Below are 12628 nucleotides of genomic sequence, written 5' to 3'. Positions count from 1 at the left end.
GTGCAGATGAACCCAGTGCCATACCGAGCATAGTGTCTCACCTTTCATGTACTTTAGATATCACAGTCCCCTACCCACTCCCCAAGACAACAACCTCAAAAAAATAGCTGCTCTGAGCAGTCCAGTCTGACCAAAATTCACTTTCTGTATTCTAGTAACAGAAAGGTTAAAGGAGTCCCTAGTGTTAGCATGCTGGAAGGCAAGGTAAAGTCGCAAAGCATCAGGATGGCTTTTGTGGTTTATAATATGTCAATTTGTACAGTAAATAGTGTCTGTGTTTAATGCTCCCCTGCAGCGATGACTATTAATAATAAAAGGCCCTGAAAGGAACTGAACTTTCATGATAAAGTATTTCTGACAGCTAGCTCCTCAGCACAACAACTGTTGTCCCCAGAGACTCATTCAACATTCATTTGAATCATGGAGAAAGAAGACCAGCTTGGAAGATGTTTTTCTGGAGTGCAGAGGGGTACTTTGATCCTAGCTCAGATAACAGCTGCTCTACCTGAGCGGATTTTCGGGTAGATGTATCCTTCATCCCAGTTAAGCCTCAGGGGAGGTGTCTGGTTGACCTCAAAGCTCAGGCAAGGCACCTGATACCTGAGGGAGGGTCTTTGAATGGGCAAGAGGACCTGGCATCACATTTTATCATTCTGTCAGTCTCGCATTTCTGGCGAGAGACAGCGTACACAGGAAGGGAACTCCTGAAGGGATTCAAGTCGCACCTTAATTTTTTTTTCCCCATTGTAAAATAAAAAGGAGGCAGAGAGGCAAAATACTTTGGTTAGATTTTGTCTGTATTATTGTGTTTTCTCACTGTCCTTGCAGCGTACAAAGCACTTCATTTGAAATCCATGACCTTAATTTCCCAAAGCTGGAGCAAAAAGCAAATACCTGATACTTGATAAACTTCTCAGGGGAAAATGAAACAGTCCATATAGTGCCTATAAGAGCTACAGTGGTGGACAGCATGGATATACCTACAATAAACAGACAATACTAGTTACTGCAAAATCTGCCACAAGTCTTTGGTACTCATACAGATAAAAATTCAACTGAGATTAATAGTAGCTTTGCTGGGTATGATCTGATAAAGGTGACTGTATTTTCTTTTATTCTATCAACAGCATCTATGCTGGTTCGTGTAAATGAATGCACAAAATTTTGGGGCTTTATTGAATGAAGCAGAAGTGACAAGACACTGATTTTTTCAAAACTGATTTCACTTTAATTATTCTTTCCTTTTTTCCCATGCCTGTCTGTGACACAAACATAAATCCAGAATAAACCAGATAGAGATCCCACTAATTAATTTTTCGTTTTTCCTGCAAAGCCATTTGGAAACAGCCTCCTTAAAAGCTATTCCTTCAGTTATAAAGATTCTGTTCATTATTTTTCTCACCAAGGACAATTTATCATTCTTACTCAAAGAATCTAAAGTGGCCTCAAGATTTCCCTTGATCTGGAATCGCACTTTATGTCCTTAATACGATGAATTTTTAAAATAGTACATTTTTCAGTGATAAAGTCACTTGCTGAAGCCATTGTCTTTTAAGACAGGAAATATCTCCTTGTGTTGACTGTCTTCTAAACAGCTCCAGAAGATTTTTAAAAGACATGGGGAACTACTAATCATGTGCTTTTTGAGCTTCATTAAAAGGGTAAAAACAGTGGTGCTTTTGTGGGAAAACAAATCGCACAAGTGCTTAAAAAAGGTGAAGCTTTGGCTCAGTCACAGTCAATACAGGCAGGACGTAGTCAGAGTTGCACCCCAAATTACCACTGGATTTTCAGTCTGAGAGCAGGTTGCTTGCTTTGTGACATCCAAAGCCAAGACCTTTTACAACCGCTTTTTGCTGGGGCACGGCATCTCTCCATGCTATTATAAGCAAGGGCAGGGAGGAATTATTTTAACTGTTGAGTTCATAAGATACAGAGAGTGGAGCGTGGATGGGAGTTCTGCACACAGGTGGCTTTTGGTGTTTCTGAACTTGTGAAGAGAAAAGATGGGCACAAAGTCCAGACCCATGGCCAATTTTCAGTGGCTTTAACAGAAGCTTTTCTTGCATAAAGACTAGGGACAATCTAGCTGCAGTGCACACACACGAAGGTGTCCTGTGGCTTCCCACGGGACAGAGATGTTGCAGAGAGGCAGCAAGTTAAAACATCCCTGCTTTGGAAAGTTTTACCTGCTGAAAAAGGCATCGGAGGAGATGTTTGAGGATGAAGGATTTCTGTGGTGCTTTTGTACACAGTTTACACAGCTAATCTTTCAAACTGCTAACAGAGCACAGAGGCTAGAGATGTTCACAGTTGCTCCAAAGTTAAGGGTTTTGTCCTGTTAAGTCATTACATTATCTGAGTATAAACCAAAGAGTTTTCAGTTCTGAATAATTTAGGTGAAAGAGTTAGCTCTAGGCCAGGTGCTCTACTTAGAGATATGGTGAAATAAATTATTCAGACAATGAGACAGGTAAAACAGATGGGAAAGGCCGCCAAAACAAGACACCCAGAGGGCAGCTGTTTTACAAGTCCCCTGCGAAGCACCTCACTTATTAGGAGGACTGTGGTAACGGAGCAAGCAGTGGTGTTGAAGATGAACTTTGCCTTGTTAATTCATGTGGTGGTCAGGGGATACAGGTACTGATGCCTAGAAGTAATCACCACTGTGTTTAAGTCTGTGCAAACCATGCTTTAAAGTTAGAGAGTTAAATTCATGAAGGCTTTCAGCCAGAGATTCCTAAAGTATTTGATTTTTAAAATGAACCTCAGTGGGGAGAGGAAAAAATGCACTTTCTCAAAATATTGACTTGATTTAAACAATGGCATTTTTCAAACAACTTATGCTGCTACATCATGAAATTAAATTTTGTCTTTCTACATATATCCAGATTTTTAATTTAAATTTAACTTGTGCATTTAGGATTACATTTTCCAAGGCAACTTGGGATTCTTACTACTTCTGTTTATGGTCATATGTGACAATTTTTATAAAACCTATCATTTTAACTATGATAAATAAAGTCCTTTGATATTAAAAGTACTCAAATAGTCCAGGAACTTCTGCCAAAGCAATGAAAAGTTCTAAATTATCTTGCCATTTTTACTGACAAGTGAGTATTTTACTGTTTTTTGCTGTCAGTCAGTTTGATTCTTTTGCTAATGACAATCACTAACTTTACTGTTGGTTGGCAATGTAAGAGAAGTGTCATGAACGTATATGAAAGCTGACAATTTTTTTATAGAGGCTAAACAAACAAATAGCTGCAGTTCTGATTTTTTAAATTGCATTCCCATAACAGAGTACCTACCTCATACAAATAGTCTGTCTGGTTATGAGGGAATAAATTGCCTTTGAAAGTGGCAAATTAGATGTGTAATTTCCCATGTTTGCATATGCAGTTACATGTTTTTGTGAACAGGGGTTTGGTACTTTTCTTTGACCTGGAGACATTGCCCCACCTAGGGATAAGCTTTTACTAAGAAGAAAATGTCACTCTCTCTGTGTCCTCCTTTCCTGCCCCAGGAGCAAGTGGTGGAGGTTACAAGAGAGGAAATAAAGCTGTGATGAAGAGGAGAGGAGAAAGGAGAGATCTGAGCAAGAGAGAGAGGGAAAGAGCTGAAGGATTTGGCTAAAGGAAAGCACTGTGAGGAAATAATACTGGTGTGTCAAACAGTCCTCCTTCTTTAATTGTAACAGCCGAGATGCTGACACCTTATTAGAGAATGACACCAAAGTTGCCACATTTCCATTGTCTTTCTGGAGACTCTGAGTCACTCTAGGGCCTTGAAAATTTCATTTCATCTCATCTCTGTTTCTGTATCACTTCTTTGTTATTTTACCCAGTGTGACTGAGCCCTCCAGGGAGGAAGGTGGACCTTTGTATTTTTTGTCTATGACACTTAGCACAATCTATCACCAGACTTACTGGGGTTTGGGTGTAAACGTAGCACAAATACTGCTACAGGCATTCTTCTTGCAGAAAGGACACTTGTATGATTTGATACAAGAACACCTTTGCTGTGATCCTTAGGTGGTACTTCCATGCAGAAAAGTTTTCATGGAGAAAGCATGTTCATGCTGTTGTTGCAATATAGGTTACCATAACAATGGTTTATCAGTTAAGAAATTATCTAAACACACTAGAGACCTTTTAAATGTAAAGAAGACTTTTCTTTCAGGTATCGATTGTCTTTTTGTTGAGGTCATGCTTTATGATGTTGCAATAAAATTGTGTGAAAATGAATTAGCAGCTAGACACAGGATTGCAGCTTCACTAAAATTCCAGAACTGTTACAAAATTGAAACCCATCATTTAATCTCAAATATCTGTAATGTTAGCAGAGAAGGGCTCAAACTCACCCATGTAAACAGTTAATCTTTTTCCTTTTCAACTTTGCTCCGATGTAAAAGTTCTCAAATAATACTTCATGTAATGATTTCCCAAAGTATGTGCGAAATGGCCTTATTTGGTGTCCCAAGGAAGTTTTCTTTTGTTGTTTTATAGGAACTTTAGGAAATATATTTTCAGATATTCTTCTCGTCTACAGGCTCCTCTCTGAGCTGACATTCTGGCTGTGCTTACCTCACATAGTATGTAAGACCAAGAATCTCACTTATATTCTAGTTAAACGAGTGTGTATGTTAGCTAAGGGTGACACTCAGTCAATAAATCTTTTCACTTCTCTTGTACTTCCTTTGATCTCCAAGGAGGATTTTGCCATCCTCTTCAAAGAAAACAATATCCGCTGATGTCCATCTTTTCTGATTTTCTCTTGATATCTTTCCTTCTTTGTGACCATCATTGTGGCTTCTTGACATCTTTCATTTGGTAGCTAACTCAGATATACTTGAAGTATTTACACTTCTTTCATGTCTCTGTTTTCTTGCCCCTGTTCTCATCTTACCACCATTTTAATTAGCCTTCTTTTCTGGCTCTTTCTCCTAAAAATGCAGACATTTCTGGTGAAAGCTGTCCTTACTTTTACCTATCTCCATCACCGCAACCTCTCTTTCTTCCCTTCACAGTCCTCAACTGCATCTTCTGCTGTCATTAGCAGAGTTCCTCTCTTCTAGTGTCATCTTGGATTCCTTTTGTTCACTCCTTTGCTGATTGACCTCATTATCAAAAAAACATCTTCCTGGACAAAACTCTCTGTCTTGTATCTTGAGTCTTTGTTTATTTGGTTTTTACCATTGTTGTTCATACTGATCTCTTAATTTGATACCTTTTTCTTAAGTGATGTCTTTTACTAACTTAATGATTATCTCTAATCTGCATGTCTGTCTATTCCCCATGCCAGCTTTTCTTAAAACGTTTGATGCACAGCAAGGATATCCTGTAAATGCTACTTAGAAAATCTTTTCGAATCATGTAATCACCTTACAATTCTGACTGTTTAGTCTAGTCAGTGTTTGTTTTGAATTCCCATCCTTAAGGAAAAAAGCTATATATGTTTATCTGAATAAGCAATGTGAGTTAAATTACCCAGTAGCTCAAGAAGGGATTGTGGTTTCACCCCATTAAAAGGTTTTTCTCTTTTCTTATCAGTTTTTATAATCAGTAAATGAGAAAGATCACAGGTGTCATCTGCCCTGTCCAGAGGTAGTAGGAGGCAAAACAAGAAAGCTATTCTCTTAACAGTTGCTTATTATGTCAATTCAGATAAAGGAGTTTTCGTTTAGTTTGTTGAAAAACAGCATCATCTACATAGAAAATAATAATGCAGCTAACAATTTTGATTTGGCAGAAACTACATGAGAAATAGGGTGTATCCGTCAATGATCGTATAGTTACCAATGAGATAGGAAATCTCCACGTTTCTTTTCTGCTTTTTTGAATGCTTATTTCAAGACATTAAAATACATATTGAAATAAATATTAAAAATTTTTAAGAAGTTATGTTATGACGAACTAAACTAATTTGGCTGGGGAATGTTAATAGCCAATGGTTTTAATAATATCCATGAACACATGAACTTATTTAATATTTGCAATCAACATTGACTGGGTCATATAAGCAGAGAAGAGATGTCAATCCAAATCACTGTGCTGGACGTTACTGTGGTTGATGGCATGTTTTGCCCAAACAGGGTGCTCCAGGACTTATAATTGCACTTTTCTTGCGTCTCTTGACTAGAAATAATGTGTGGGGCATCTGCTAGTCTCCGTGCAGGAATGAGGTGAGATTTTTGTAGGCAGCAGGCACAGTAGGCAGTTCAAATGAAAGGTATGTGTGTGTTTGCATCATGTTCGTGGTAGAAACGTGTTAACATCTCTTCTTTATCAGTCATGACTCTGTTTTCCTTTTTGCACCTTTATACTCAAGGTTGCGACAACATTTAATTCTTGAAAGCTTTCAAACTCAAGATTAGTGCATTCAAACCAAATAAAATGAAAATGAGATGGTGACTGAAATGATAGAGAGAAGTTTACAAGCTGGAGCAGCAGGGTTGTGAAATGGTTGTGTAATAGTGTATAACTCCTATGTGTTCTGCCAAGAAGTGCTAGTCTGTGCAATATGCTGTGGCAAAAGGCCAGCAAAGAGGTGATAAATGCTAGCATCAAGGGAAGCCACATTATTGTTTTTAGCTAACAACACAAAATAGAGGGGAATGAATAAATCGTGGTTTCTTGGTGCCTATTTGTGTGCAAAGCCTGGCAAACCAAATTCTAACTGGCCTGTTGCAAAATAAAATTTTACCAGGCCATAAGGAAGGAGCACTTAAATTGACGTGGGTGTCAGTTTTGTCTGGGGAATCCATGGAAGAACAAAGATAGGGAAATGATGAAAGAAAGAAAAGGTTACAGTGACTCACTTGGATGGATTTATGTAATGCTCTCCTAATGCACGACCACCTCTCCTCCCTAGTGACCCCCAGTGTTGAAAGGCACACAGCCAGAGTGCGTATGGCCTTTCTGTCACATGAGGGTTTAAAGACCAGAAGACTTACGATTTTCAATTCATGCACCATAGGTTGATATCACTCATGAAGTAAGATAAAGGTGAATAGAGGAACAAAATGCCTATGATCAATGGAATATTTTCATAAGTATTTTGCTTTGATGGAAAAATACAGTGACGCTTTAATTCTTCTGAATAGAAGACAGCAAGTATTTTAGCTTTCATATATAAAAATATATATGTGGAAGCTATTATTAACGTGCACCTTACTATAATAATTCATACAGGTGCTAAGCAGGATTATGAGACAAATAAAGTATAACCATCCTCTTAAATCATACTATACTGATCAAACAGTTCCAAGAAATACCCTAGTTATTTATTTACAAGAAGATAAAACATGATTAGTGTGCATTACCAGTGTGGTAAAATGAAAATAATCTCAAATCACACATTACCCAAGTAAAGAGTACTGAACTGAAATAGTGCCAAGTAATAAATTTACGCTCATCAAAGAAGTTATTAAAATAATTATTATGAATTTTATCAAAAACTAAATGTATGCCTGCTATTGCTGACACATGAAACCTTTAAACTCTGCTTAATTTTAAGCATATAAATTGTTTTCAACCTGTATACAGGTGCCTCGAAGACCATGGTCTCCTCCTAAGAGGACCAATGGAGGTAAGGAAGAAAAGTAAGACTTTTAAATTCAGTATTCTGCTGGTAAACTTACAAGAGCAGCATATCAAAAAAGAGTGAAGAGTGTTAATATAAGTAATCTCCTTGTCTGTATGAAAGCTTAAGCATATGAGATTACAGAATTAAAGCACTGTACGGAAACTGTGTATTCATCCAATTTGTCATTATTACGCATAAGTTCAAGACAGTGGGGGAAAAAATTAGGCTTAGTAATCTTCCAAAATATTAAATAGCTGAACAGTTATTTTCAACAGGAGTTTATTATGATTTTATTTTTTTTCTTGAAAAGCTCTATTTCTTTGAGTACTTTTCCCAACTACATGGCCAGAAAAGTTAATTCTCACATCTGTTTTTTCTGTCAATATTTTTTTTTTCCAAAGTCAAAACCGCAGCTGTGCAAAATAGATTCAGATCTCTATCAGGTACTTATAAAAGTAATGATAAGTCACTGTCCTCACAGCTGAGCCCATTAGGTTTTCCATCTTGATTGTGGTTAAATATTACGGGAATAGAAGATGTTTATTAGTATGATAATTATATTATATTAATTATATGCAGAGCTGAAATATTAATGCAGAACTGGGACTGTAGACCTGATTAATAATTTTACCAAAGAAAGAGGCCAGCAAGTCCAGAGAATCAGTAGAAAAATTGATACACGGCCATAAGAGAGTGCAAAATGATGGAACACTAAAGCAAAATTAAGTGCTCAGCAGCTTTTAAAGCAGTTCAGAACTCTCTCTGCAGTAGTCATAGTGCCTACCTCACCAAAGTCTGCAAGGGTCATCTTTAGCACTATCTATGTGACTTGGAGACCTATTGGACTATTTGCTATGGAGGTGTACAAGATCTTGTCTCACTGGACAGTCGATGGAGAAGACTTATCATGGTGTCTAGAAGATGGCTTGGCTTGATCTCAGTTAGCTTTAAATACCCATTGAGACACTGATATTGAGAGAGCACTCATCCTCTGTCAACTGGTCAGTTCTTCTGATGCAGCAAGTATAAATCCTGTTCTGTGACTGCATGGTGAGTAAGGGTCCAGCAGACAGCACATTCCCTCATGCTTCTGGACTTTAGGCATCAACACTTACAAGAGGAATACTTCCCCAAACACCGCCTCTGTCTGTGTGTTTATCTTCTCCAACACCTGAAAGGTAGAGAAGAGTTGCTGTGCCCAACTTGGATGCATAACGTAGGTAGGCAGCCAAATGCCATGCAGTCATTCGATTACATCCCCCTACAGTGAGATGAGGGAAAGAATCAGGAAAAGCAGTAAAACTTGTGGATAGAGACAAAGACAGTTTAACAGAACAGAAAAGGAAGGAATGATAATAATAGTAATAATAATAATAATAGTGATAATATACAAAATAAGTTATGTACAATGCAGTTGCTCATCAGCCACTGACCAATGCCCAGCCAGTCCCCAAGCAGCAGTCACTACTCACTGACCATCTCCCCCCAGTTTTATATTCTGCATGAGGTCATATGATATGGAATATCCCTTTGGTCATTTAGGATCAGCTGTCCTGGCTGTAAACCCCCCCTGCTTCTTGTGCACCACCAACCTCCTCACTGGCAGGGCAGTACAAGAGGCTGAAAAGTCCTTGACTTAGTGTAAACACTGCTTAGCAACAACTAAAACATCAACATTATTCTAGTACTAAATCTAAAACACAGCACCATGCCAGCTACTAGGAAGAAAATAAAATCTGAAACCAGGACAGGCTCCTATTTAAGTTCACATTTGATGCCTTTGAAAGAGCTGGATTTGTACCCCAACCCAAGACTTCTATATTGTACAGAACTGGCTGGTCATTGCCATGTTCTTCATCGCCGTGAATGAGGCTGGTATCTTCAGCTGTCTCTTGGCAGGACAGGTGGTAATTGTTTTGCAGACGGTAACACAGTGTTGGTATTTCCAAGGTGATAGTGGTGATTATCCACAAAGTGTTTTGGTCTCCTGCCCAAAACCATGCTGTCAGGCAGTCATGTAGCTCAGAGTTGACCAATTTCTATTTTGTATATATGCTACTGGGGTTTCGTCATACAGCCTAAAGCAAACTCCTGCCAAATTAAATTACATATGATCACATGGATGCAGATTATGAACTGTCTACATACTTATTATGGAGGTGTTAATATTGAGGCTGGTCTAGAAAAGCTCAGGTCTGAACTGCTCAGCTTGACTGTATCTTCAATTCTTTTAGAAGGATGTCTTAACTATTAATCCTTACTGAGTCAATGGAATGTCTGCACCCAGAACTGGGGATCTTTTTCTTCAATGGTAAATGAGGTTTTTCAGCACAGGGAAACATTTTGTAAGGGTAGAAGACAGAGATGACAAAGGAGTTTCAAATTCTTAGGGACAAGGAGACAGAGTCATTCAATTCTGTAGAAGTAGAGAGGGACTGTGTTATGGTACTGTTCTAAAAATCACATGGCAACACTTGAATTTTGAATCTCTTTTTATTCCAAGACTTGCAAGTTCAGACCAACCACTGTTAGAACTAGTCAGTGATGGCATGACAAAGCAAACTGTACACACACATCTAGTCCACTGTTCCTGTGAGCACAGTCCTGTGAGGCAGTGAAAACTTCTGGGAAGTACTCAGAAGCCTCAATCCCATTAAAGCCCCTGGGAAGGGAGAATACTCAACATGTTGGTAAAGTGCATTCAAAGTGTGCACCTAGCTGGCTTAGAGGCTGGAATTTTTTCAGCTCTCAAAACTCAGTCAAATAAAACCAATTTCCTTCACAAGAAGACTAAGTGCTACTTCCTCAGTAAAGATTATTTCCATACTGAGATGGAATGGATCTGTTCCATGTTGGCTGTAGATTCTTTTAAGAAGTAAGGTTAAAATGTGGTTTTATAGTTTGAAAATTTTGCTTTGTCATTCACTCAATACTGTCTGAAATGTTAATGTTTAAATTTTCACAACAATAATAATAGTATTGTTTGTGAATGGGACCTCAGCATAGCAATTATCAGCCCAAACAAAATAAGTGTTTGAAAAATTATCACCATCTGAACCAAAGGTTTCATAATGCAAGATGCTATATAATCTGATTGAGAAGAAATCCTTGCATTCTAATAAAACAAAGCAACTGGAGGCAGAATGAAATTAATAGTCAGCAGCAATAACCATACTTCTTGTGATTAAATATTTCACATTTCAAGGATATTTATTCACAAAACACTTAAATACCTCATCAGTTTGTCCAGGTTCTCTTGGTTCTAAGGAAAAGAAGGGATTCAGCCAAGAGGACATCCTCATTGTATATTTACTTCTAGGAGACAGTTGATCTCCAAGATTTTGCATTTGAGACTGTCTCATGTCTATAAAGTGCAAAGAAATCAGTCATATATGGTTCAGATTTTTGTTAAATAAAGTTGCTTGGAGGCTCAGGTTCTGCTTAGGTCAAAGGGCGAAACACTCCACGGAAGAGGTCAACTGAATGTGGAGATCGGGGTTATGGGAGAAGCTTCCTAACTGATTAGCAGGCAAATTGTTCTGAGGGTTGTCAATCACGCTTTGTTTCCTTTGATATAAATGCATGTTTATTTTTAGTCTCCTTAGGCCTTGCTAGTACTAGGCAGCAGGGCCAGAGTACACCAATGCAGAGCTCTCAGCTGCTGTGGGGTCAGGTGGAAATTGTGAGAACTCAGCACTTCTCATCATTAGCTTCTAGACTGGTACAAGGGTGGTGGCCATCCTGAAAAATAAGCCAGAAAATAAGATGGCACCTGACTTTCTGGGAAAATGCCTCTGTAAGCGTCTTAGTATCTAATAAAGTGTGCCTGATGGGCTCAGCTGCACACACACACACACACATGTGTAAATATGCTTTTTCTAGATTTGAGTCTACCTTTACCAAAAATAAAACAAGTTGATGTCCATGGCATTAATCCTGGTTTCTGTAGGTGTCGAATGAGGTTCTCTGTACAGGTTCTTTAAATGCTCTTTAATACAGATAGCATATAAAAACCCTGTAATTATCTATATTGATATAATGTCACCCCTTTTTATGATTAAGTAATACAAAACAAACTTCTAACTTACATCCTCTATTTTTTTATGTTATAAATTTAAAAAAAAAATAGTTGACAGCAAACAAGGTGCATCTGTTTAATATTAAAGTGCAAAAATAATAATAAAACTATTACTTTTGGAATATCCGAATAACCTGAGGAAAAATAGCATCCATCTGGCCTTTAGTATAACTGGTTTTTACATCAGTTGGATGTTTCTGGGATTACAAGATTCAACACTTATCTTTAAGTAGAGTGACTTTCTAAAGATGTAGCATCCAGAAACTTGTGAGTAATCTGTCTGCTTAGAAGTACGATATTGTGTTACCAGATCTGCTGAGCAAATGCACAATAAAGTTAATCCTTCAGTTCTGGAAAAGCTGTAGGTATTGCAATGGCAGATGTGCTGAAACAGAAGTGTTTATGTTTGTTAGGGCTTGTGAAGCAGCACCTCTGCCAGCTCACAAGTATTTGAATTTCCTGCAAATGTTTACCCAAGGGCTACCATGGGGAAGGAAAAGAGCTCAGAAGAAGTCTCTAAGCCCTTTTGGCAGACTGGCAAACCTCTTCTGGTGAATTGGTTGGCACGGCCTGCATTTTCTTGTTGAACTTATTCTCTTTGAATGTAGTTAATATGGCACTAAAGTGCTTTTGGTGTATAGAGCGCAGTCTTACCAAGATCAATACCGTGTTACACTGAATATGTGTTCCGCTTCTTCCTTCTTACTATGCCATGTGAAAAGCAAAAAAAATGTTAGATTAAAGTTTTTGTACTGTGGAGGTGTGACATGACTGGTTTGGCCAGAGCTTTGAGGTGGAGCTGCCTTCTAGACCTTCTCTTATACTGAGCTCTCCAAAGAAGACTGAGAGGCTTTAAACCTAAAAAGCCAGACTGTGCATAGCACAAGCAAGAAGCAAAATCATTTGAAGAGAGGAAACACAAAGTAGTTAGTTTAGAACTTAAATAAACAGACTCATATACAA

The sequence above is a fragment of the Cuculus canorus genome, chromosome 9 (assembly GCF_017976375.1).
Source record: "Cuculus canorus isolate bCucCan1 chromosome 9, bCucCan1.pri, whole genome shotgun sequence".
NCBI lineage: Eukaryota > Metazoa > Chordata > Aves > Cuculiformes > Cuculidae > Cuculus > Cuculus canorus.
The sequence above is the reverse complement of the archived record's forward strand: the minus strand, read 5'-3'. Positions refer to the sequence as shown.